Source organism: Quercus robur, chromosome 4 (assembly GCF_932294415.1).
Source record: "Quercus robur chromosome 4, dhQueRobu3.1, whole genome shotgun sequence".
NCBI lineage: Eukaryota > Viridiplantae > Streptophyta > Magnoliopsida > Fagales > Fagaceae > Quercus > Quercus robur.
Window position 1 is genome coordinate 18859130 of NC_065537.1, and position 24213 is coordinate 18883342.

The window sequence follows — 24213 nt, forward strand, 5'->3', positions numbered from 1 at the left end:
TTTTTTATGAAGTGAATTTCAACTTTTGGAGTAAGTGAATAACCTGTCTAATTTAAAACCAGAACTGGGGTGTACCTTGTGACATATTGTTTTCAAGGTTTTGAGAAGACCTTAATAACAAACAAAATTCTCTCAGGCATGTTTATTCAAGTTTATTGTTTGTGAAGTCTCTCGAACTAGTTTGAATGATGCTAAGAAAGATTCTTAGTCCACAGCTCTTCAACACCCCCCGTCTTCAATACCTATTAAAATCAATTCTTAAAATACACCCACATCCAATTTATAAAGGATAAAAATTAAGATTAATCTGAATACAATATCAAATAAGTCCTGAACCTAGATTGTTTACCTACATGGTTGTGATGCTTCCCCTTTCTCTAGTATGGGATTCAGGGAGAGTGGTTGTGGTATTGGACTTGAACCCTAAACATTTCGCAGGTTATTGGGCCTGATTTAAAAATCTGTAGAATCATTGTTCGATCAGTTGAGCTCTTTAGTTTCTGAATTCTTCTTTCTGCAGCTTGTATATTCTTGAATCATGAATTGTATTACCTTGAACAAAGTCTAAAACACTTCGAAGACATAAATATGTTATACTAGACATGTTTTTATACTCGGTTTGCAAACATACAATAAAATTAGCTCCTAAACATTTAATCATAAATATTTAGAACCTAACAAAAATTATGTATAAGAAATAAGTTTATGTATTGAATAGTAAATAACATTAGATTAACATAAAAATTGATATGCGTGTTGAAAACATAAAGAAGTGTAATGCCTACAACTCCTACTAAAAAAAATTAAAATGGCTACCTATTTTGAAAATATAATTGTTGAGTTGCATGTTCTTTTTGTTTTTAATATGCATTTCAAATTTCGTATTAATCGATTGTTATTTATTGTTTGATTTTTAAACTTATTTTTTTATTTATAATTTTAGATTACAAAAACTTGAAATTTAAACATTTGATTGATAATATAGCGTATTTTAGTGATTTATAATAGGAAATTGGAAAAGGAAGAGAGAGAAATTTTGCAAAAACCCAATTTCAAAGGTTTGGCCAACAAAACCAGAATATCAGCCTGAAAAAGAGACTTTAAAGTAAAAAACAAGCTATAAAGTTGACAGTACACTTTAGGCTCAGATCATCCAGTAATACTAATTCAACTACAATCTACAAGTATTTCTTGAGCATGACTAATTATAAGTTTGATTTTCATCTGTATATAAAATTGTGCCACTTAAGATATAAAGTACAGAAAAGACATATATTATGTGCAACACAGATAGTGAACCACAAAATCTGTCCAATACTAGCTACCTATGTTTTACATGTCCATTGACTTGTACAACTTAATGCTTTTTTCTAGAATAATTTTGGGAACATTTTTTTTTACCATGAAAGACCGATTTTAGCAACTAATCAAATGACTAATTTCTTCCATTAATTATGCTTTTTCTTTGTATTAATTCCTGTTCAAATTAGGTTGGTACCCAATCCTGAAATCCTATAAATCTGCATCCAAAGATGCAAATGAAATAGTGCAACTAGAGAAAGTATATTAATTTTAGACCTTTAACTTTACTTTTATTCAATTGTATCTTTTTAATTTCAAGTTTATTTAATTAAGGTGTTTCATTAGTGTTCATTAGGAAAATGCCATAAAGTGTCTAAAAATGACGGGGTTTTGCTTTTCTATAATTTAAAAAATATAAATTAATAAAAAAAACTTTTTGAAAAAACAAAAATTTTATAAAATAGAAATTATTATTTGATTTAAAAAGAAGATTAATAAATGAAAAAGAATAGAGAGAATTTTTCTCAACAATTATTTTCTCAGTAACCAAAAATTAATAAAAATGAAAAAAAAAACAACAAAGTCAATCCAAACCATGCCAAAATCTATACAGCAGAATAAATCCAAACCAAAACCTAAATGTTACTTGCAAATCTTCAATTTCATAGTAAAAATAGCATCCCAAGCTATAAATTAATTCATATGTTAAGTGCAAAGTTCATAGATGGATCAACCTGGAAAGGTAATATAATTGCCCTGTCCATGAACTCTTTTCATTAAGATGTATCGTCCTTCAATTCCAACCATGGCAGAGAGATCATCCGTAACAATAATTAAGCTCCTACATGTCATGGGAACAAACTAATGACAGAAATCCACATATAATTCCAACCATTTTTACCAGATTATGAAAATGAAACTCAAAAATATCTATTAATCTACTAGCATCCAACAACATTTAAAAATGGAATAAAACGCTAAAAGGACCTTGAGCCTAATTTTACCTGAGTCTTGACACATAATCAGTGTTCAAGACTTGGACAAGAATAACAAAAAAATAGAATGCACGCTTTTAATAGGTTGCACATGATACATTTTACATTACAGAAGTGACAAAATTTTCGAAAGTGATGTATGCCAAAGCCAAATATAGTAAACTCGTAATGTCCAAATATACGATTTTAGATGAAACAAATCAAAACCAAGCGAGTGAGCAAAGAGAATTTCATTGGAAAAAAAAAAAGAGAAATTCTTTGTCAACCTCAAGAGTGTGGTGGTGTGGGCTTTAAAGATTTTGGTGAAATTTAATGAAACGATGTCTTCGAAACAGGTTTAATGTCTCTTGACCGACCATAATTTTTTATTTTATAGAGCTTTCCAAGCAAAATACTTTCTCGGCCTGGAGGTACAGTATTTGATGCCAAGATATCTTTGGGTTCCTACACTTGGCAAAGTATTCTTAAAGCTAGGAAAGTTATCTCAGCTGGGATGATGTGGATAATTGGCAATGGTAGTAGAATTTGGATTTACGAGGATAATTGGTTCAGCAAAACCTTTGTAAAATAATGTCACGTGTTCGGATTTTTGTGCTCTTAGCTATCACGTGTTCTGAGAAACAATTCGGTATTAGAGCTTCCGCTAACTCAACATATATCCCCTAAATCACTCCAAATAAGAATCTGAGTTGTAAATGATACAACAATGAGGTGGTATTGACTAGAGAACAAGATATTATGGCTATAATATGCAGTGATGGAGGACTATAACTTAAAAGTGTTTTTTTTTAGTCTATATTGAATTAACCTCAGATGATGCAATTTGCATTTTAGCATATTTTCTATTATAATTTATATTTAGGTTAAAAAATGTGTGAAGTCATGATATTGGAAAGTAGTGGTCCTAATCATGATTGATAACAGGGACAAACCCAGGCGGGCCCCTTGGGTCCAATTTTTTTTTTTAAAGTTATAATATATTTCATTTTTGTAGTTCCCCCCCCCCCCCCCCCCTCCTTTCTCCTTGATCAATAACCCTAACTAGCCTCACCCAAATAGCAACTATCTAACCCAAAAACAATAAAAACATTCACAATGGTGATTATATTTTAGCAAAAAAAAAAAAAAAAACTATTATACCACCAAAGAACCAAAAAATCATGTGTTATTATAGAAGCTAAAACTAAATTTTTTGCAACTACAGTAAATTGGTATAAATACCAGTTGATTGTAGCAAGTTATTAAAAAAAAATACAATATTTTATTAAGATTATATCTCTTCCTTCAATTAAAAAACTCAAATTCTCTCTCTTCATTTATTATTTTAATGAGTTGTTCATATTATTTTAAATGAAGTAATAAAAAAAATAGAACATTTGATAATTGATATATTGTAAAGTAAGGTGGTAAAATAGATAAAGTAACTTTTTAAAGTGCTAAAAGCTAAAAATTTTAGCACCACTACTATGAATGCTCTAACTTCGAAAAAAAAATAAAAAATCCTAGTCAGCCTAGTATTAAAAAAAACATTATTTTGTTTTTGTATTTGTCTTTGTTGGTAAATGATTACATCTTAATGTATTTAGAAACAACGATTTTGAGTATTTATAAATTTTTAATACTTTATGGATGCCTATTTGGAGTTATACTCTGGCCCCTGCTAGCTTAAAATCCTAGGACCGTCCCTGTTGATAAGTTATAATTAGTTTGCGAATGAGTAAATGCATAATTCATTATTTTACACATTAATATTAATATACATATTATTTTAAGAAATAATAGAAATAAAATGATTATATGACCGTTAATATGACTCAATAAAAGTGTAGTGACAATAAATGATATGTTTCAGCATTTAGATACTACTAGTCTCAAACTCAAGCAATGCATGAGAATAGATAATTATTTTGTAAATGTGGTATAATGTATAATTTTTTTTTTTCTAAATTTTGTGGAAGATAATTTGATCTCCCTAAAAGTTAAAAAAAGAATTCTAAAATTATTTTTTCACCTATCCATCTCTACAAATATATCATTTTATTAAATGGTGTTTTTGATTGATATTATTTCTTTTTGAAGTAGTCCATATTTTCCTAAATATATTATGTTATGGTGTGTTATATTTTACTCTTTTTTTTTTTTTTTCCTTTGTATAACTAAACTCTTTAAGTTTCAAATATATTATTCAAATGTCTCATTCTCTTAAAGGAAATTATCATGATAATCAGAACTCATCACAAAATTACACTTGATATTACTCAAATAGTTGATAGACACATTCCGATACATGGCCAATATTATATTTTAATATAAATTCAAATTCTCACTTCCAAAATAATTAAGTATTATGTCAAAAAAAAAAAAAAAAAACAAACAAACAAAAGTTATAAGAAGGAGAGAGGAGGTTTGTGATGGAGAATTCAATAAACACACCACCAAAACCAAATCGTTTTAATCCAAAATAGTGTTACAAAAAAAATAAGAACATAATGATTCATAAACCTAAATTAAAGTTGCAAGAAAGAATAAGAGAGAGAGAAAGATAAAAAATAATCTCCTTTTTGGGAAGAGAGAATGTGAAAGGAAATAGCAAATTTATAGAAAATAAGATGAGAAGAAGAATAGTCAAAATAATTGATATAGTCATGACTCATAAACACCAAATTACCCAAGTCATACTATGTAATAGAATAATATTGTATTCTTACGTACTATCAAAACTAAATTGCATTAACCCATAGTAGAGTTCTAAATAACACAAAAGTTCACCAACCTAAAGTATATATACAAAAAACAAAATTTTAAAAAATCCACCATGAAAAAAATCAGAGAGAGAGAGAGAGAGAGAGAGAGAGAGAGTGAGTGTGTGGGAATATATGTATAGAATTGGAGAAAGTAGCAAATTTATAGTAAGGGATGGGGATAAGAAGAGACAAAATAAATGGAAAAGGAAGGGATGGAGGAAGAGCAACATTAAAAATAAAATGGGAGAAATGAGAAGAAGAAAAATGGTTTGATTTGGGTTTTGAGAAGAAGAAAAAGTTGAGAGAGAGAGAGAGAGAGAGAGAGAGAGAGAGAGAGAGAGAGAGAGAGAGAGAAGGGGGGGGGGATAATGAAATGAATGAATGAAAAATGGTTTTTTTATTATATTATTTTATAAGTTGGTCATATTATTTTAATGTATTGAATGTTAAAATAGAAGATATGATGTAGGGTGTAAAGTTAAATGTTATGGTAAAAGTAAAATAAATAAGTATGCTTCAATATGTTAAAATGACTTTTAGCATAACACAACTGTTGCTATTGGAGACGGAGATCCTTTCCTTAAAATAAAATAATACTCTTTTTTTAGTGAAAATATAGAAAATAAAATGATACTCTTGCCAAGCTTCTCCCCATCCAACTATACATTTTGTAATGCAGAACAGTAACTTATAAATGCTTTTTTTTTTTTACTACAAAGTTAATGATTCGCTCTTGAACATTATAGTGAAACAGAACAGGAGAATGTAATAGTAATATAATATCATCCTTCAATAATAAAAAAAAAAAATAGCATGTAAATAGGACTCTAAGTAGACTCCCAAGACAAGAGTTCTTACTTCACCAAATCCTCAGACCTCAGTGGTAATTGGTAACTGGTATAGTTTGCACCCAATGTTATGTTTACGCACTTTGTGCAAAGCTCCACCATTATTAAGACCAATATGCCAATTTCATGAATTAACCAACCTGATCCCAAATAGATTTGTAAACCCTGGCCTTATAATTTAGAAGCCACTACACTGAAGATCCATCTAATCCAAAGCTATGACCCACCCTCAAATAACTCACCCTACCATTCAAGATTGACCAAGACCCACTGCCAATTGTATGACTCAACCTAATTGTATACCCCCAATCACAAAAAAACACTTCACACCATGCTGAACCTAAAATATATTAAACTCAACATCAATCTCCTAAATATATATATATATATATATATATATATCCCCTCATCAATAACAACCTCAAGTTTTCCTACCCAACTTTAATTCACACACAACCAAAACCTACCCACATCATTCATAAACCATTCACTGAAACCAAGATTTTCCACGCCAAATTAACTTGAACATTCATTAACAAAACAGAGATGGGCTCAAGCCCTCAACCTGATGTACCTTTCTTTTTGGTGGAAGAACTTCAGAATTATTCAGCAAAAACAAATTTATAGGACAGCAAGTACAAAGGTGCGTTTGTTTCACAATAAATATTTTGACCTGAATTCCCAAGAGATGGATAGACTAATTAAACACCTCAAATAATATCAGATTCTGTACAGTTTCCATTCATATATGCTAGCTATATTGACAGCAAGCAAAAAGAAAAATGGAGTCTTCAATGAACATCAAATATCCCTTCCCAACAAAAATTAAAATACATAAAAATAGCTTGTTGATAAAGAATCTTCTATGAACTACAGACATCAGTAGAAGATAAAAACAGTGAAAACTTGTTAGCAGCAAGAGTTTATTACAATATTCTTACAGTCTACAAGCTATGAATTACCTGCATCGGTTGTGAACTAGTGTCATGGAGTCCCTAGCTTGACACTCTTCCTTCAAGCATATCTTGGGCTAGGTTGCATAGACACGCCATTTTTGGCATCGTGTCGGTGTCTAACACGACGCGCAGGATTCCGGTGTCCGGCGGTGTCTTTTTTTTTTTTTTTTTTTTTGACACGGCGCCGACGCGTCCGACACACCAATAGTGAAAAAAAAAAAAAAAATCACAGATTTTGACAAGTGGACTTACCAATACCATTGATTTTGTGATAACCTTAAAACAATAAAGCAAGTTTAGAGTCTCTTAGACTGAAAGTTGAAACCACATCTCAAGTTCTTCTCAACCCACCCTCCCTCTGTTGCTGTCGCTGCTCTCTGTCCCTCGCCAGAGTTAGACCGGGCCGATCGGCGAGCTCCGACGACGATGCCGTGCCCTTTGTCCTTTGTCCCTTCCGATCTCTCTCTCTCTCAACGTGGACAACAGGCCCGATCTCTTGATTCTCTTCTCTCTCTGTTTTGGTTTTTTTTTTTTTTTTTTTTTTTTTTCCAGATATTAATTTGGTGAATGGGTGGGTGTACAGTTACTCACTTATTTATATAAGTTATAAAACATTTTACTTTTTGTTTTTTTTTTCACTGCTGTTGTGGGTGTCCTCTATCCTATTTTTTATTTTTTTATTTGTGTGTGTCCTGCTATAGTTTTATTTATTTATTAAAGTTAAATATTGTAGGTGATTTTACTAAAATGAATACTGAAAATGAAAGTGAAAAATCATCAGCTGAGACAGCTGCTGCTCCTCTATGGAAATAGTGTTTGTTCATTCTAATCTTCGACTTCTTTCAAGGAGGAGGCCCGAGTACACTACAGAAGAATCTAAGAAGTGGGACATTGGTGGAGATAATTGGGATGAACCATTTGGAGGACCTGGGTTGCTTGAGATTACTTGTCTCACACTAGATGAGCCAGAGACGGAGATAGGTATTGTTGAGAATGATGACTATGTTGATGACGATGATGTTGTTGTTCTGTGATAATCTTGAAAGTTTAAAACTTGTTATCCTTTTATGTTTTTAGTTTGATGTTGAACTTGTTATCCTTTTATGGTTTGTACTCTAAACATTTTATGTGTATTATTGTACTACTTTAGGTGTTAGTTTACTTATTTTTAGTTCTTACATAATTTAAATTCTAGACATAAATGTATTTTATGTCTAAAAATATTAAAAAATATGCCTAAATATAAATTTTAATTAATTATTTAACCGCCGTGTCCCCGTCATGTTGTATCCTTATTTTTAAAAAATTGTCGTATCTCGTATCCTTGTGTCCATGTCCATGTCCATGCAACATAGATCTTGGGTTCAGTTTATTTGCCCTGACAAAACTCACTAGTCAACAACTACTAAATACATTCATTTTAAGAAAAACAATTACTGTGACACAAATTAAACCAATAATCATCACAACACCCCAAATGAAATTACCTCTATTTGTAACAACAGGATCTGGGTAGTAACCTCAATATCTAATCAAAACACAACCCAAATCAGTACAAATATCCCAAAAGTCAAATATGGGTTTAAAAAATTGTATAAGAAGCAAAAGGAGAAACTAACCAGATGGGTTAAGATTTCTCACTGAAGTGGAGCTCCTGAGATTGAAAATCCGAGTTTGAATGTGCTTTTCAAACAAGGGGTTAATTCGTCCCACCATGTTCATCAAAACAATGTCGAAAATCGCCAGCACTTCAAGTGGGTACCTAACCATCCTGGTGTACAAGTCGGAATCATAATCAAACACGTCGCGTGCATTGACTCTTTTGATCGCAATCTCATACTTCCCTTCCTTGAGCAACCCATCTTCCGACTGAGACGCCGTGGAACTGTCCCGGAAATGCTTCAAAAACCGATAAATCGCCCCAAACAAACGTCAGCCGAGCATCATCGGCGTCGTAGCCCTCACCAGTGATCTCGGTTAGTTTCAAGTCCAGTGATCTTTTGAGCAGTCATTATCGACACAACAACAAGATTCATCATCAGATCAGTGCTGGTGCAGAAGCTATATATGGAGTTGCCACCTGGTGTCAAGTTTAGGCCTAATGACGCAGAAATTGTTCTTTACCATCTTCTCAACAAGGTCCAAGGGAACCCAATCTTCGAGGATTCAATGAATATTATCGTCGATTGTGATGTTTTTGGGGATCCTAGCACGTGGATGAAGATTTTTCAAGAAACCCATATGGACCATCTCTATTTTTACACCAAACTGAAGAAGAAAAATAAGCACATTGAGAGATGAGATCTACCCATTCTGCAACTTGGAGAAGCCAAAAGGACGAAGAGCTTTATGATGATAGCAAAACAATACACTATGGGTCTAAGCGAAGTTTCAGTTTTGACGCTAAGAATGGCTTCAATGGCATGGGAAGGTGGACCATGAAAGAATACCGACTTGACGGAGAGTTTGCAAACACGACTAATCATGTAAGTTTTATTTTCCTTGATTTTCTATATTTAAAATTCATATTGCTCTGTTTCTTGATTTTATTTGAAATATTGTTTGGAGCTCAAACTTGATTGCTACATTATTTTGTATGTGTGTCCAAGTTAATAAATTTAGGCTAGGAATTTGATTTTCGGCTTATATACTCAAATGGGTATACCTTATTTTATTGATTTATTTCTTAGATTTCAGTCACTGAATTTATGTTACTGCACGTGTTGTTGAGGATTTGACCAGTTTGTCAAGTGGCCATTTTGAATTTAGGGGTTTAATGTTTGTTTGGACTGCATGTATATATGGAACTCCATGGTTTTACTTGCTGTTTGTGAATTCAGAATTCTAGAGGTTGTGGATTTTAGTTATAGTGATCCAATTTGTGATCTGGGACTGTTGGAAACAGTGTGTGATATTTCTTGTTACTCTATAGCCGATTAGTTCCAATTTTATTTGGTTGCTATAATTAATGGTGACCCAGTTTTGGCTTTTTAACGATGCTTGTTTAATATTGTTGCATATACATATTGTTCAAATTAAGTTATTGGGTGAGATTTATAAATACGCATGTGTGTGTGAGAACGTTTATGATTTATTTTGCTGCATGTATATGTTAGGATATCTAGCAAAGGATGCACCTGAGAATAGATGAGTGTGAACATTTTTATCTGAATGATGCTTAATTGCTTAATGTTGCATATTGTCCAAAGTTATCTAATTATATTTATTATAGAATAAACAAACATGGATTTTTTTCATCATGCACAAGTTTCCTAATTTACTTATTTAATAATTAAAAAAAAAAGGCACAATGCAAATATTTCAATATGGTTTAAACTTCTCCCTAAATGTTTTTGTTGTTGTTGTTATTGCAGGATAATTATGTCATTTGCTGCATTTCAAAGAAGGAGAGTGTCTAGAAGACCAATATCTAAGATCTCGTTGGGCAAGAGATAGAGCATCTCCAATCTAGATTAATTTTTTTTTTTTTTAACAGAAAGTAAAAAAAAAAAAACACTAATTTCACAGTATTTCATTTTCATTATTTCTAATTAGTGCTATTTCAATTTTTTGGGTCATTAATGATTTACAACATTTTTTAATGATTTTTTCAAAATTATTAGATTAATCGTGGTGTTAATATCTTATTTTGATGTATTTGTTCCTATTTGACCTTTGCTTATCTTGAGCATGTATATGATGTTAGTAATTAACACTAATTTCACGGTATTTCATTTTTATTATTTCTTAATTAGTACTAATTCATTTTTTGTCATTTTCTGAATGAGTATTTCTTACAGTTAGTTTTTTTTTTTTTTGTTGGTATTTTCAAATTTATTATAGATTAATCATGTTAATACTATCTTATTATTATGATGTATTTGTTCCTAAATTTGACCTTTGCTTTATCTTGAGCATGTATGATGTTACTAATTAACATGTTCCGATCAAAATGGGAAGAATACCATTGTGAAATGTGTCATTCCGACGGAACATATGCTCTAAAATTTTGGAAAATAACTAAGGGAAAATTCAATAAAATTTTCAACTTTTAAGCCATGCCATGCTCGAAACATAAATAAAAGAGAGGAGGAGAGGATGAAGGAGATATATATGCAATACAAGATGAATGACTTAATTAACTGTACCTTAGGATCTTTATGACTCTTATTTAGACTAAAGAGTGATACTGGTAAGCTTGTTCAAAAGTTATAACTAAGTCCTCAAAAAAAAAAAAAAAAAAAAAAAAAAAAATCTAAGTGTATTAGACTATTAGTTACAAAATCTTTCAATTTTCCTTATTTCTTTAATTTTGCTTCTTTTAGAAAAAAAAAAAATAATAATAATTTCCTTTTGGAATTAGTGGATAGGTAAGAAAATAAAATTCAAAGAAATTAGTAGACAATTTTTCACACTAGATATAGTGTACGTGCTGAAACCAAGTGGTGGTACATGCAAACACTAAAAATGCATGCAAGCCAATAATTGGTTGTCTTAGTTGGACTTTGAGCTAAGTACGACCTTCACAAAGAAATATTATTCAGCAATAATCAACTCTCTAATCCGGGGCCTATAAGTATTCCCAGATCACATCATATATTGAAAGAAAAGAAAAGAAAATTACAACAACAAATAAAGACACCGAATGGGCTATCCTCCTCTGTTGAGGTCCAAAAACACTTGTGGTCAAAGGCTTGTAAATAAATACATTGTTTAGCTAGTACAGTATATTAGCAAAATAGTAAGATCATTTTATGCTGGAGTGAAGAAATTCCATTAAATGTAGTCTCAAAATGATTCTTAACCCAAAAGAAAAAAAAGGTAGTCTTGAGATACGTACGTCTAACAAATGGTTTGCTAACGTGAAAGTTTTGGTGAATTAGCTAATTGATGATGAAAATTGCAAAACATATTGAGAAAGACATATTTGAGGTGCCAAAACCCAAAAGCCCCCAAAATCCTGAAGTCACACATCTAACAATAATCAATCTTAAGGAAGAGTATTTAAGACTAGGCCTTAAACATGACCTTATTCCAACAGGATTTCTCTTATAAGTTTGCACCTCTATATCTTTATAATTAAGTAAAACAATAATCTAAGCTTGGTATATGGTCAAGTAACTTGTAAGTTGTAATTCAACTAACACATTTTGGTTGAAATTTTTTGCTAAATAGCATAATTTGAAGAAAAATTTTGTAAATAGCACATGACCAAACTTATTTAGTTATGTAGCACTTTTTTGGAACTCGAGTTCCAAGTGAAACTCAAATTTACCAAACTCGAGTTCCAAGCATTTTGTTTGATCTGATTGCCATAATACTTAAAATTTGAGTTTGGTAAACTCGAGTTTCACTTATTTAGTTATGTAGCACTTTTTTTGAAAAAATTTGCTAAATAACACAATTCCAAACTTATTTAGTTATGTAGCACTTTTTTAGAACTCAAGTTCCAAGCAATAAGCATTATGTTTGATCCGATTGCCATAATATTTGGAACTTGAGTTCCCAAAAAAAAAAAGGCTACATAATTAATTAAGTTTGATCAAGTGCTTTTTTCCTAAATATTTCAAAAAGTTATGCTATTTGGAAAAAAAAAAAAAAAAAAAAAAAAAAAAAAAAAAAAAAAAGAAGAAACCCATTTTGGTGTTTACAAGGAAAAAAATTTTAAATATTCTCTTCCTCATTATATCCATCAAACTATCACAAAAATAAAATAAATAAATAAATAAAATGGTATATTTTCCTTTAGCTTTTATGGGGGCCAAAATAAATAAATAAATATATTATTAGATTCCATTCCTATGTTTATTGAGTCTCTATTTCTTTGTATATAGTCTTTTGCAATTTTTGTTAAAAAAAAAAAAAAATCTTATTATTATTGTAAGGTCTCAATTAGTAACGACCCCAAAATGATGTTGGGTTCGCATGTTAAGAGTCCAAACAATATAATTTGTAGAGCGTGGGTTTGGAAGGCTAGGCCTTGGTCACCGGACGGTGGTTAGTCATGGTTCTTGTGGTGTTTGCACAGTGATGAACCGTGCTTGCCCAATAAGAGCTTCTCCTCGGGACGGTCTGGGAGGCTCTGGTTTTTGGCCCTGGATTTTTTTCATCATGCACAAGTTTCCTAATTTACTTATTTAATAATTAAAAAAAAGGCACAATGCAAATATTTCAATATGGTTTAAACTTCTCCCTAAATGTTTTTATTGTTGTTGTTATTGCAGGATAATTATGTCATTTGTTGCATTTCAAAGAAGGAGAATGTCTAGAAGACCAATATCTAAGATCTCGTTGGGCAAGAGATAGAGCATCTCCAATCTAGATTAATTTTTATTTTTTTTTTAACAGAAAGTTAAAAAAAAAAAAAAAACACTAATTTCACAGTATTTCATTTTCATTATTTCTTATTTAGTGCTATTTCAATTTTTTGGGTCATTAATGATTTACAACATTTTTTAATGATTTTTTCAAAATTATTAGATTAATCGTGGTGTTAATATCTTATTTTGATGTATTTGTTCCTATTTGACCTTTGCTTATCTTGAGCATGTATATGATGTTAGTAATTAACACTAATTTCACGGTATTTCATTTTTATTATTTCTTAATTAGTACTAATTCATTTTTTGTTATTTTCTGAATGAGTCTTTCTTGTAGTTTTTTTTTTTTTTTTTGGTATTTTCAAATTTATTATAGATTAATCATGTTAATACTATCTTATTATTATGATGTATTTGTTCCTAAATTTGACCTTTGCTTTATCTTGAGCATGTATGATGTTACTAATTAACATGTTCCGATTGAAATGGGAAGAGTACCATTGTGAAATGTGTCATTACGACGGAACACATGCTCTGAAATTTTGGAAAATAACTAAGGGAAAATTCAACAAAATTTTCAACTTTTAAGCCATGCCATGCCATTTCGAAACATAAATAAAAGAGAGGAGGAGAGGATGAAGGAGATATATATGCAATACAAGATGAACGACTTAATTAACGGTACCTTAGGATCTTTATGACTCTTATTTAGACTAAAGAGTGATACTGGTAAGCTTGTTCAAAAGTTATAACTAAGTCCTCTAAAAAAAAAAAATTCTAGACTATTAGTTACAAAATCTTTCAATTTTCCTTATTTCTTTAATTTTGCTTCTTTTAGAAAAAATGATAATAATAATAATTTCCTTTTGGTATGAGTGGATAGGTAAGAAAATAAAATTCAAAGAAATTAGTACACAGTTTTTCACACTAGATATAGTGTACGTGCTGAAACCAAGTGGTGGTACATGCAAACACTAAAAATGCATGCAAGCCAATAATTGGTTGTCTTGGTTGGACTTTGAGCTAAGTACGACCTTCACAAAGAAATATTATTCAGCAATAATCAATTCTCTAATCCGGGGCCTATAAGTATTCCCAGATTACATCATATATTGAAAGAAAATAAAATAAAGGGATAATTACACTTTATCCACCTGTGGTTTACCTCTAATTCTAAGTGCCTACCCGTGGTTTCAATTTTGACACTTTGCCCACCTGTGATTCTCACCGTTACTGTGCCGTAACCCACCTCTCTACTTTCTGTTACTCTAACACAGAAAATGTAAAAAACAAAATCCCCAACGGATCAAAACACTCTCACTCAAACCTTGAACATGAACATACCCAAAACTCAAAGACAAAGCCAAAGTCATTTTTCTTTCCCTCAGACTCTACTCTTTTCTCTTGTCCCACAACTTCTTTTTCAGATTTCCTTCTCTCTACAACCCGACCCACTCTCTGGTGCTCATCAGTCGAATTGTTAGGTAACAAACCAAATTTCAAAGATATACATCCCACCAATCACGACGTGAACAATATATATAACTTTCATCATTTGTTCAATCCAAAATCTGCATGAAATGCGGGGCATACAATAATTGGAATGTGTAAATTACATTTGAAAGGAATTAATGAAAACAGAACTGATAATTAATTTTCTAAAGTTGACTAAGCCTAAAATCAATGGAAAAATATGAACAGATATGAAAAAATGTGCGGCCTTTTCCCTTCAATTTGGTGTGTACCACTGAATCATTGTGACTCAAAGACAAAGCCAAAGTCATTTTCCCTCAGACTTTACTCTTTTCTCTTGTCCCATAATTTCTTTCTCAGATTTCCCTTCTCTCTACAACCCGACCCACTCTCTCTCAGGGGTGTTCATCAAATCGTTAGGTACCACTGAATCATTGTGGGACAATTTTCCTTTGACTGGCATCGAGCAAGATCACCTGAGTTCGTTTTTTCGGTATATACGGCGGTGGTTTTCAGCTGGGTTTTCAACTGGTTTTCGGCGATGGTTTTCATCTGGTTTTCGGCGGTGGTTTGTCGGTGCTCCGATCAGATACACTAACCAAATCTGGGTTAAAAATAGTTAGATCTGGGTTTGAACTTAAGCCAACTTGAAACAAATCTAGGAAGATCTTGGTGCGAAAGCTTTTAAATCTGGGTTTGAATCAACCGAATCGGCCGGAGTCACTTTTGATATGGATTGATTTGCAGTGGGGGGTGGTTGTGGCTTCTGATGTGGTGATTGGTTTGCTATGATTTTTTTGGATTTGAGTTTTGTTGTAAGATTTGGGTTTTGTTGTGGGTTTGGCTGGGATTTTTTTTTTTTAATTTTTTGGATTTAAGTTTTGATGTAAGATTTGAGTTTTGTTGTTGTGGTTTGGGCCTGTGTTGGATATTGTTTTTGGGTTCAACTTCCTGTAATTTTTCAGATTTTTGGGTATGTTCTTCATGTTCTTCATGTTCAAGATTTGAGAGTGTTTTGATCCGTTTGGTGTTTTGTTTTTTACATTTTCTTTGTTAGAGTAATGGAAAGTAGAGAGGTGGGTTACGGCACAGTAACGGTGAGAATCACAGGTGGGCAAAGTGTCAAAATTGAAACCACGGGTAGGCACTTAGAATTCGAGGTAAACCACAGGTGGGTAAAGTGTAATTATCCCTAAAATAAAATTACAACAACAAATAAAGACACCGGATGGGCTATCCTCCTCTGTTGAGGTCCAAAAACACTTGTGGTCAAAGGCTTGTAAATAAACACATTGTTTAGCTAGTACAGTATATTAGCAAAATAGTAAGATCATTTTATGCTGGAGTGAAGAAATTCCATTAAATGTAGTCTCAAAATGATTCTTAACCCAAAAGAAAAAAAAATGTAGTCTTGAGATACGTATGTCTAACAAATGGTTTGCTAACGTGAAAGTTTTGGTGAATTGGCTAATTGATGATGAAAATTGCAAAACAGATTGAGAAAGACATATTTGAGGTGCCAAAACCCAAAAGCCCCCAAAATCCTGAAGTCACACATCTAACAATAATCAATCTTAAGGAAGAGTATTTAAGACTAGGCCTTGAACATGGCCTTACTCCAACAGGATTTCTCTTATAAGTTTGTACCTTTATATCTTTATAATTAAGTAAACAATAATCTAAGCTTGGTATATGGTCAGGTAACTTGTAAGTTGTAATTCAACTAACACATTTTGGTTGAAATTTTTTGCTAAATAGCATAATTTTAAGAAAATTTTTGTAAATAGTACATGACCAAACTTATTTAGTTAGGTAGCACTTTTTTGGAACTTGAGTTCCAAGTGAAACTCGAATTTACCAAACTCGAGTTCCAAGCATTTTGTTTGATTTGATTGCCATAATACTTAGAACTTGAGTTTGGTAAACTCGAGTTTCACTTATTTAGTTAAGTAGCACTTTTTTTTTTGAAAAGAAATTGCTAAATAACACAATTCCAAACTTATTTAGTTATGTAGCACTTTTTTAGAACTCAAATTCCAAACATTATGTTTGATCCGATTGCCATAATATTTGGAACTCGAGTTCCAAAAAAAAAAAGGCTACATAACTAATTAAGTTTGACCAGGTGCTTTTTTCCTAAATATTTCAAAAAGTTATGCTATTTGGGGAAAAAAAAAGGCCCAATTTGGTGTTTACAAGGAAAAAAATTTAAATATTCTCTTCCTCATTATATCCATCAAATTATCACAAAAATAAATAAATAAATAAATAAAATGGTATATTTTCCTTCGGCTTTTCTGGGGGCCAAAATAAATAAATATATTATTAGATTCCATTCCTATGTTTATTGAGTCTCTATTTCTTTGTATATAGTCTTTTGCATTTTTGTAAGAAAAAAAAAATCTTATTATTATTATTATTATTGAGATGAAGTCTAAACAATTCTTATTAAGATAGTTAATACTAGCCTTCAAATAAATAATTAGTTTTTTATGTTTAGGATACTTCCCTAGTGACAATTGCCTTGTGGATGCTTGTTCGTGTTCCCATGTTTGACGCATACACTCAACCTTTACTTGACAAAATGTGCATCTTTCCCTTTTTGTGAGAGATCTTTTTGACAATTAATATTTATTTATCTTCTTGCTTTTCTAAAGCTCTTCTAATTTGATTTTTAGGGGCAGGGTTTTAATTTATATTAGAAGCTATGGGAAGCATTGTATAGGTCTTATTACTTCGGCTTTTCTAGGGCCCTACAGAACTCTAGGGAGTTATTCATATACTAATTTTGTGATACACACACATTCTTGGATATATCTGTTTATATTTTTATCTTCTTGTAACATGAATGATAAGGGTAATTCTTGAAGTCTAAGTAAAGGTGATGGACCGGGTTTATGAATAAGTTTTATGAGTTTTTTTTACTACATGTCCGGGACAAAGCCCAACTTCACTGGAACGGGTAACACTATTAAAGGAAAGGAGATTAGCAAATGGGTTCACAAGCCCAATAATAAACCCAAACTGAGACAAAAGCCCACTAACCACGCTGCCCCTAGCCCACCCCAAAGAAACATCACAAGCTGTGTCTCTCACTCAGTCACCCACAGCAGAAGTTCCAAAGACCACGATCAACTCCTAAGCATGATTGATCTGGTTTTCTAGTTGTCTGAATTGTGTCAGCTCTCTTTTATTTTCATTATGTTGGATTTATTTCAGTAGGATTGGGAATAAGGTTTATGAATTTTTTTTTTTTTTTAATATGGGTCTCAAAGTTGCAGAGCTCTGATGTTACTTGTAGAATTGCTTCATTTGAGTGTATGCCAGCAAATTTCTTTGTATGCGTACATGAGAGAAGTAGTGGACTCCGAGATGGGTGGTGGACTTGTGGGTTGTAGCGGAGGACATTTTGGTAGAAATTGTAGTAGTGCTGTATGAAATGCTGTTCAATATGGGTTGTGAGGTGCCTTGTAAACATTACTGTTCATTGTGGGTTGAAGTAATTTCTTTTAGCCCTTTATGTGGCTTGGATGACAGATAGAAGGTATTGGATGTGTATAGGTTTTAACATAGCCATGAAATGTTTGGATCATCACTATCTTGTTTGACAATACTGGTATATCCAAGGGCAAGACTCTACGATTCCACCTGTCTTCAATTTAGTTTTGTTTATAAGTTCTATCATGCCCATTGTTCTTATGATGTCACCCTGATTTTTGCAACTTACGTAAAGACTATGTCGGTTTTGCAATATTATGTTGGCTTCAATTTCATTCCACCCCCTCTTTTTTTTTCAAATTTTTAATCGGCTCAGTATGTTGTTGAGTTTTGCAAAATGCTATTTCCCTTTGTTAATTCGATTTGTGCTGTTAATTTGTATTACTTTTTTACTTAAGCATGCCTTTCTCTGTGGGGGTGGTGTTTACAATTGAGGTCGAGCACCAGTCGGAGGACGTGGGTGGTCATCATCCTACTCTGGATCACCTAGTCCACGCAAGGTTATTGTTCGTTATTTTTTGTTTAAAAAGAGAATTCCTCCTACTAGATACCTTACATTGCTTATTCTTTCTAATTATAACAGTTACTTCGGAGATCAAGGAGTCGTAGCCCGAGAAGGTAATTTCTATCCGTGAATGGTTTCACTTTTATTTATCTAAATACATTTTATTTCTCTTCTAATGGGGTTTTAGCTTAGATGGCTCTTCCTCTGCCCCTGGGATGGAGGGTGAGATGATAGATTCAAAACTCACTAGGCATTTGTGTAACTTTGCAATGAAGAAAAATAAATTTACTACTCACTTTTATGGGGAGAGAGGAGGATATGATGTTTGTGGTCATAACATAATTTTATATATTTGGCCACTCTCCTCTCCTATCCTCTCCCCCCATCTCTCTTTATCCAAACATGGGATTTCAACATAATGAATTTCATTCTTATGCGCAAGGTATACGTGCTTGCAAGATGACATTCCTTCAATTTTCATGTGATGAGTCCAAGATGAAAATGTCTTTGTTGTGTCCCCCACCCCCAGATCAAATTATCATTTTCAGTAACATCTAGTTTTAAGTTCATATCAATATTTATATTCTGGAAAGTACCCATGCATGTATTGTCTTGATGGTGGAAGTTAAACTCCTAACTATTAAATGCTTGTTCCCTTGAGAATTTTGATTTCCAAATGGGACTCTCAATGTGATATGAAGAAGGTAAAATATTTTGGTGGTTGCACTTGGGAAAAATATTTAAGTGGGAGTTTTTTCAGTTATATAACATTAAGTTGGGAAATTTATAGAATTCAAAGAAATGGATATCACTGGAGAAAAGGAGCTCAATGAAAATTTCCTACTACTGAAGAGGTAGTTTTAAATTCTATAAAATACACACGAGGGAGCAAGCTATTGCTTTCCATCAGGAGATGGAAGTTGAGTTGGCATTTGAGTTTCAAAAATGGATTAGAGGATATTTTAGGCAATCAGGCTGGCTTTAGATTTTGGTTTGTACTTTGTAGTTCAATAAATAAGCACTGATGATTATGATAATAACATGAACAGGCTACAACTTGGGAAACTTCAGGTTGGTTAATTCATGGTTTACTGCTACTGTAGTGTTATGTTGTCATCATCTTGGTTTAAGTTGACTTAACGGGCATTTTCATTACGTAACCTTCACTGCTAAATCATAATGTCTGTTCCACCATTTCTTGTGGACTGCATAACTTGCATGATTCTAGCGTGCTTCACTAGACTGTTTGGAATTTTGTGGATATATCATAGGGTATTGATTCCCTTGGTCTCACCTTATTGGCAAAGCTATGTGTATATTTATCCAAAATAAAAATCATAAATCTCTGCACATTTGTAGTTTCTCTTCTTGGTGTGAAAATGTTTTCCCTTTTCCATTATCCCCAAATTAATGGAAGATAGTAGAAGTCTATTTCATCTCAACTTTTGAGGATATAGTTGTATAGACAATAATTTGGATTTGGATTTTTATTATTTCAAGTTATTTATATCTCCCACTTTCCAAGATTTTCTTGGCAGTGGGATCTTGTTAGGACCAAAAATTGTGGATAAGGGAATTAGCAACTCAAATAAATTTAATAAAGAAATTTTGTTAGTCATGGTACTCACACATGGTGCATGCCAAACCTCTAGTTAGTTAATAGACTAACAATTTCCTAACTAGGTTCTCTCCTCTATTGACTTTGCCTAAAGTGTAAACTTGATTCCTTTAACACATATCATATTAGGTTCCTTGTTGATATATTTATATATATATATATATATATTGTAGTTCTTGGTCTGTGAAGATATGTTGTTAGGTGCTCCGTTTTATTTTCCCTTGAGGCCAAACCTAAACCAGTTCTCGAGAGATAGCTGTCCATATACTAATAAGGGATGTATGGATTCTCAAGAAGAGAGGAGCCATGGTGGTCCCCCCTAGACTGCCCAGATCCCACGATTGAATAGAAAGTTGGATCTATATATATATATATATATATAGTTTTAGTACTTGTGTTTGCAGCTTTAAATGTTTTCATGCTTTCATTTATATTTGGGTTTGTTTTGATGCAAGCTTGCTTATGTGTAGGCCCATTAAAGGAAGAAGTAGTAGCAACAGCAGCCGCAGTAGTTCGCCACTACTGCCTCGTAAACCATAGGTAAGCACTGCCTCTCTATATCCCCAAATCCCCCTTGCCCTCCCCTCCCCACCCCTCCCCTGCCTTTCCCCCTCCCAACCTCCAAAAAAAGAATCTGAGTTATGTATTATGTAATGTCAAGGTGGTATTGAATATGAGAACAAGATATTGTGGCTGTAATATGCTCCTGATTGTAGCACTTAGGTTTGTCTCAGTTATGGTGACCATTAGGTTTGTCTCATTTATGTTGGAGGCAATGTTAAGCACTGGTTATTTGCTGTTTTTTTTTCAAAAATTATTTAAGCTAAACATTCTGATGGAAGAAACAATATGCAAAAGTTGTATTCTTGCTTTTATGAATGCTACATGTACATTTTGTATGATTAATATTGTTAGTAAGTGTGCGGAAACATGCAGATCCTTTATTCAAACATGAGCTGATGATCTTTGATTGCCCATTCTCTCTAGCTGTTTGAAGAATCAAAAATCATACTGGAGCTTGTCCCAGACAAGGGCCAGGTTTTTGTATGACTTGTTTAATTAGTTGATTGTTCATCCACGGGTTTTTCTAACAAGAGATAATATAGTGTCTCATGTAGTTCATTGGTGTTGCTGTTGGACGTTCAAAATATAAGGTGATGTCGGTTCAATCTGGTTCAGCCATCTAGTTTATAGGTTTTCTTAAAAACTCTTGGGTTTCACTGGTTTAGTTGGGTTAGTTGCATTCCTGGTATTTTCAACTCCATTGGTCATATCCATTGGTATGGCCTAGGTTGTTAAAACGGGATCTTACGTAAGATCAATGGAAGGGTTCAAGAATTGTATTGTTAAATCAAATCGAAAATCATAAGTTCTTACTTTTTGTTGAAGAATAATAAAGAAGGGACAATAATAGAGACTGTATGTTGAATAAATCATTAGAATTAAGAAATTATCCATGAAAAAAAAATTAGTTTAATAGTGTAATTATATCTATATAAGTGCATCTATAACAAATTCTTCATTTAAGAATTGCTATATATAAAAAATAAAGTCCATTTGTGCATTGGGGATTTTATTATTTATTATTTTTGGAGAAGAAAGGCAAGTTGAAGTTTATGGAAGAGGCTTGGCTCCAACCAAGAATATGACGATTTTTGTCATGTGCAATATACAAGACTCATTTGGTTAGTTGAGTTAAGTGAATCATGTGCAATGCACATGATGATATGGATTAATGTCATTTTTTTTATTGATAGTTGGTGCCCAAGACACCAAATATATTTGAAGCCAAACTTTGTTCAAATTTTATTAAGACAACAAGATTAGATATAGAAAGAAAGATCTGGAGAGAACTTTTTCATCCAGACAAGCTGATCATTACCTTCCTTAGCTCTTCCTGCTAAAGCATGTGTGTCCTTCGCATTGTACATTATACAAACGAGAGCGGTAAAACCTTGTACAAAGACTTAAAAGAGTTTTACTAATGATTATGTTGCAATATGGAGTAGAACATAGTGGCAGTTTTCTTAATTTCATGACTTTTAACATCTGAATCGCCTTCAAACTCCACAGGATCAACACCAATCTCCATAGCAAAAATAACAGCTCATTTTGCAGCATTATCCCATTGGTAAATAAAGTCTTAATCGCTATTTTAGCGCCTACTAGCAGCTACCTGATAAAATTCTTGAGCCAAACAAAAATGGCTAGGACAGCAAATAATATATAAAAAAAATCAACTGTATGCCCGCCTATTCTCTCTCTTTAGTTACCGTTCTCCTTTGAACAAAGCAAAGCTTCAGTGTTGTAATGCAGACTATGCAGTGACGTAAAAACTGCTGTAATGCAGTGACATAATAAGTGAAAAACAAGGTGTTAGTATTGCCAAATTTCCCAATACCAATTCAAGCTGTGTTGACTAAAAGCAATCCAGGGTGAAACGACAAAGTGAGCTCCTTTCTCTGGTGATGATGCCGAAATCTATATGCTACAAAAAAATAAAATAAAAGACATTTTAGATACTAATGCCACAACATTACTCAATAAAATAAACAATATTGTATATTTTGGAAATGACAAAGTTTAGCTACAAAATTGGTTGTAACTTAAGGTTATAACTTCCTTTAATAAAATTAACATTACTATATTTTGAAAATCTAATTATTGAATTGTATATTTTTTATACTTTTAATATACATGTCAAATTATGTGTCAATCAGATGTTATATACTATATATTTATAAACTTATATTTTATGCATAATTCTAAACTACAAAAACTTGCAATCTAAACAATTTATTGATGATATAGCTATTGATCTTTAATTTTCTAAAAATTTTGCAAGCATGAAAGATATAAGAAGAAAATGTAATCCAATGGTGAATTTGTCAAAATTCACTTCCAATAAAAAGATATTAAGTAAAGTTGTAAGGCTACAACCAATTTTGTAACTAAATTTTATCATTTTAAAAATCTAACCGTTGAATTGCTTCTTATTTATGTTAATACACATGTCAAATTTTGTGTTAATCAGATATTATTTACTTTATGATTTATAAGCTTATATATCATGCATAATTTTAAACTACAAAAACTTGCAATTTAAATAATTTATTGATGACATAGCTTTTGATTTTTAATTTTCTAGAAATTTTGCAAATGTGATGGATATAAGAAGAAAATGTAATCCAATAGTGAATTTGTCAAAATGCACCTCAGATAAAAAATATTGATTAAGGTTGTAACCTAAGGCTACAACTAATTTATAGCTAAACTTTGTCCTAAAATCTATTAGCTTGCTACGAGAAAAATTGAACATTTTGATTAGCGAGAAGGCTCAGTAGATGCTTTGCAAAATATTAGTCAAAGAATTTTCAGTTTAGGCTTTAGACTCAATCTTTTAGAAGAAAGGATTGGTTTGGGATCATAGGATCTTGTGATTTTATCGATCCCAAACCATCCTACAAGCAATTCTAAGTTTTATACCATTCTAATTCGATCCTAATTGTTTTGAGGAAGTAGGATAGTTCAATTCAGAATTTTAACAATCTTGGATATGAATGGCTATCCGTATGGTCCAATTCAAATAAAGTAGTTGGTTCTGAATTCTGATGAATATGCCACCTTAGAGCCAATTTTTTCTGCCTCTAGCATAATTGGTGATGTCAGATAGGAAGTTCCATATTTCATTTTCTTGCTTGTTATGTAGACTTTGACCAAGTTCGTTGCTTTTGATTAGTATCTGTAGGGACACGATTTTTAACGACCCAAGGACGACATTGGGCTCGTATGTAAAGGGCCCGAACAATATGATTCGTAGAGAGTGGGTTTGGAAAGGCCTGCCTTTGGGCGCTGGGTTTTGGTTTGGTCCCGGTTTCATGAGCGATCATACAAAGATGAGTTTGGACTGCATAGCTGAGCCTTGCATCAATGTAGTTTGAAAGGTTTGACTCC

General features: G+C 32.2%; 2 protein-coding genes and 2 long non-coding RNA genes across 7 annotated transcripts in view; 2 read left to right on the plus strand and 2 right to left on the minus strand.

Annotated features, from left to right (window-relative positions):
• The window catches only part of LOC126720768 (receptor-like protein 33), a 322024-nt gene that overhangs the window by 51522 nt on the left and 246289 nt on the right, over positions 1-24213 (minus strand). The window lies entirely within an intron of this gene.
• Positions 1-24213, minus strand: part of LOC126720766 (receptor-like protein 53) — a 122615-nt gene that overhangs the window by 44557 nt on the left and 53845 nt on the right. The window lies entirely within an intron of this gene.
• Positions 1-24213, plus strand: part of LOC126720779 (uncharacterized) — a 156523-nt gene that overhangs the window by 40895 nt on the left and 91415 nt on the right. The gene's annotated exons all lie outside the window — the stretch shown is intronic.
• LOC126720777 (uncharacterized) lies at positions 18546-21209 on the plus strand. Its single transcript, XR_007653680.1, has 3 exons — positions 18546-18636; positions 18720-18754; positions 20730-21209. It is a non-coding gene; the product is annotated as an uncharacterized LOC126720777 (long non-coding RNA).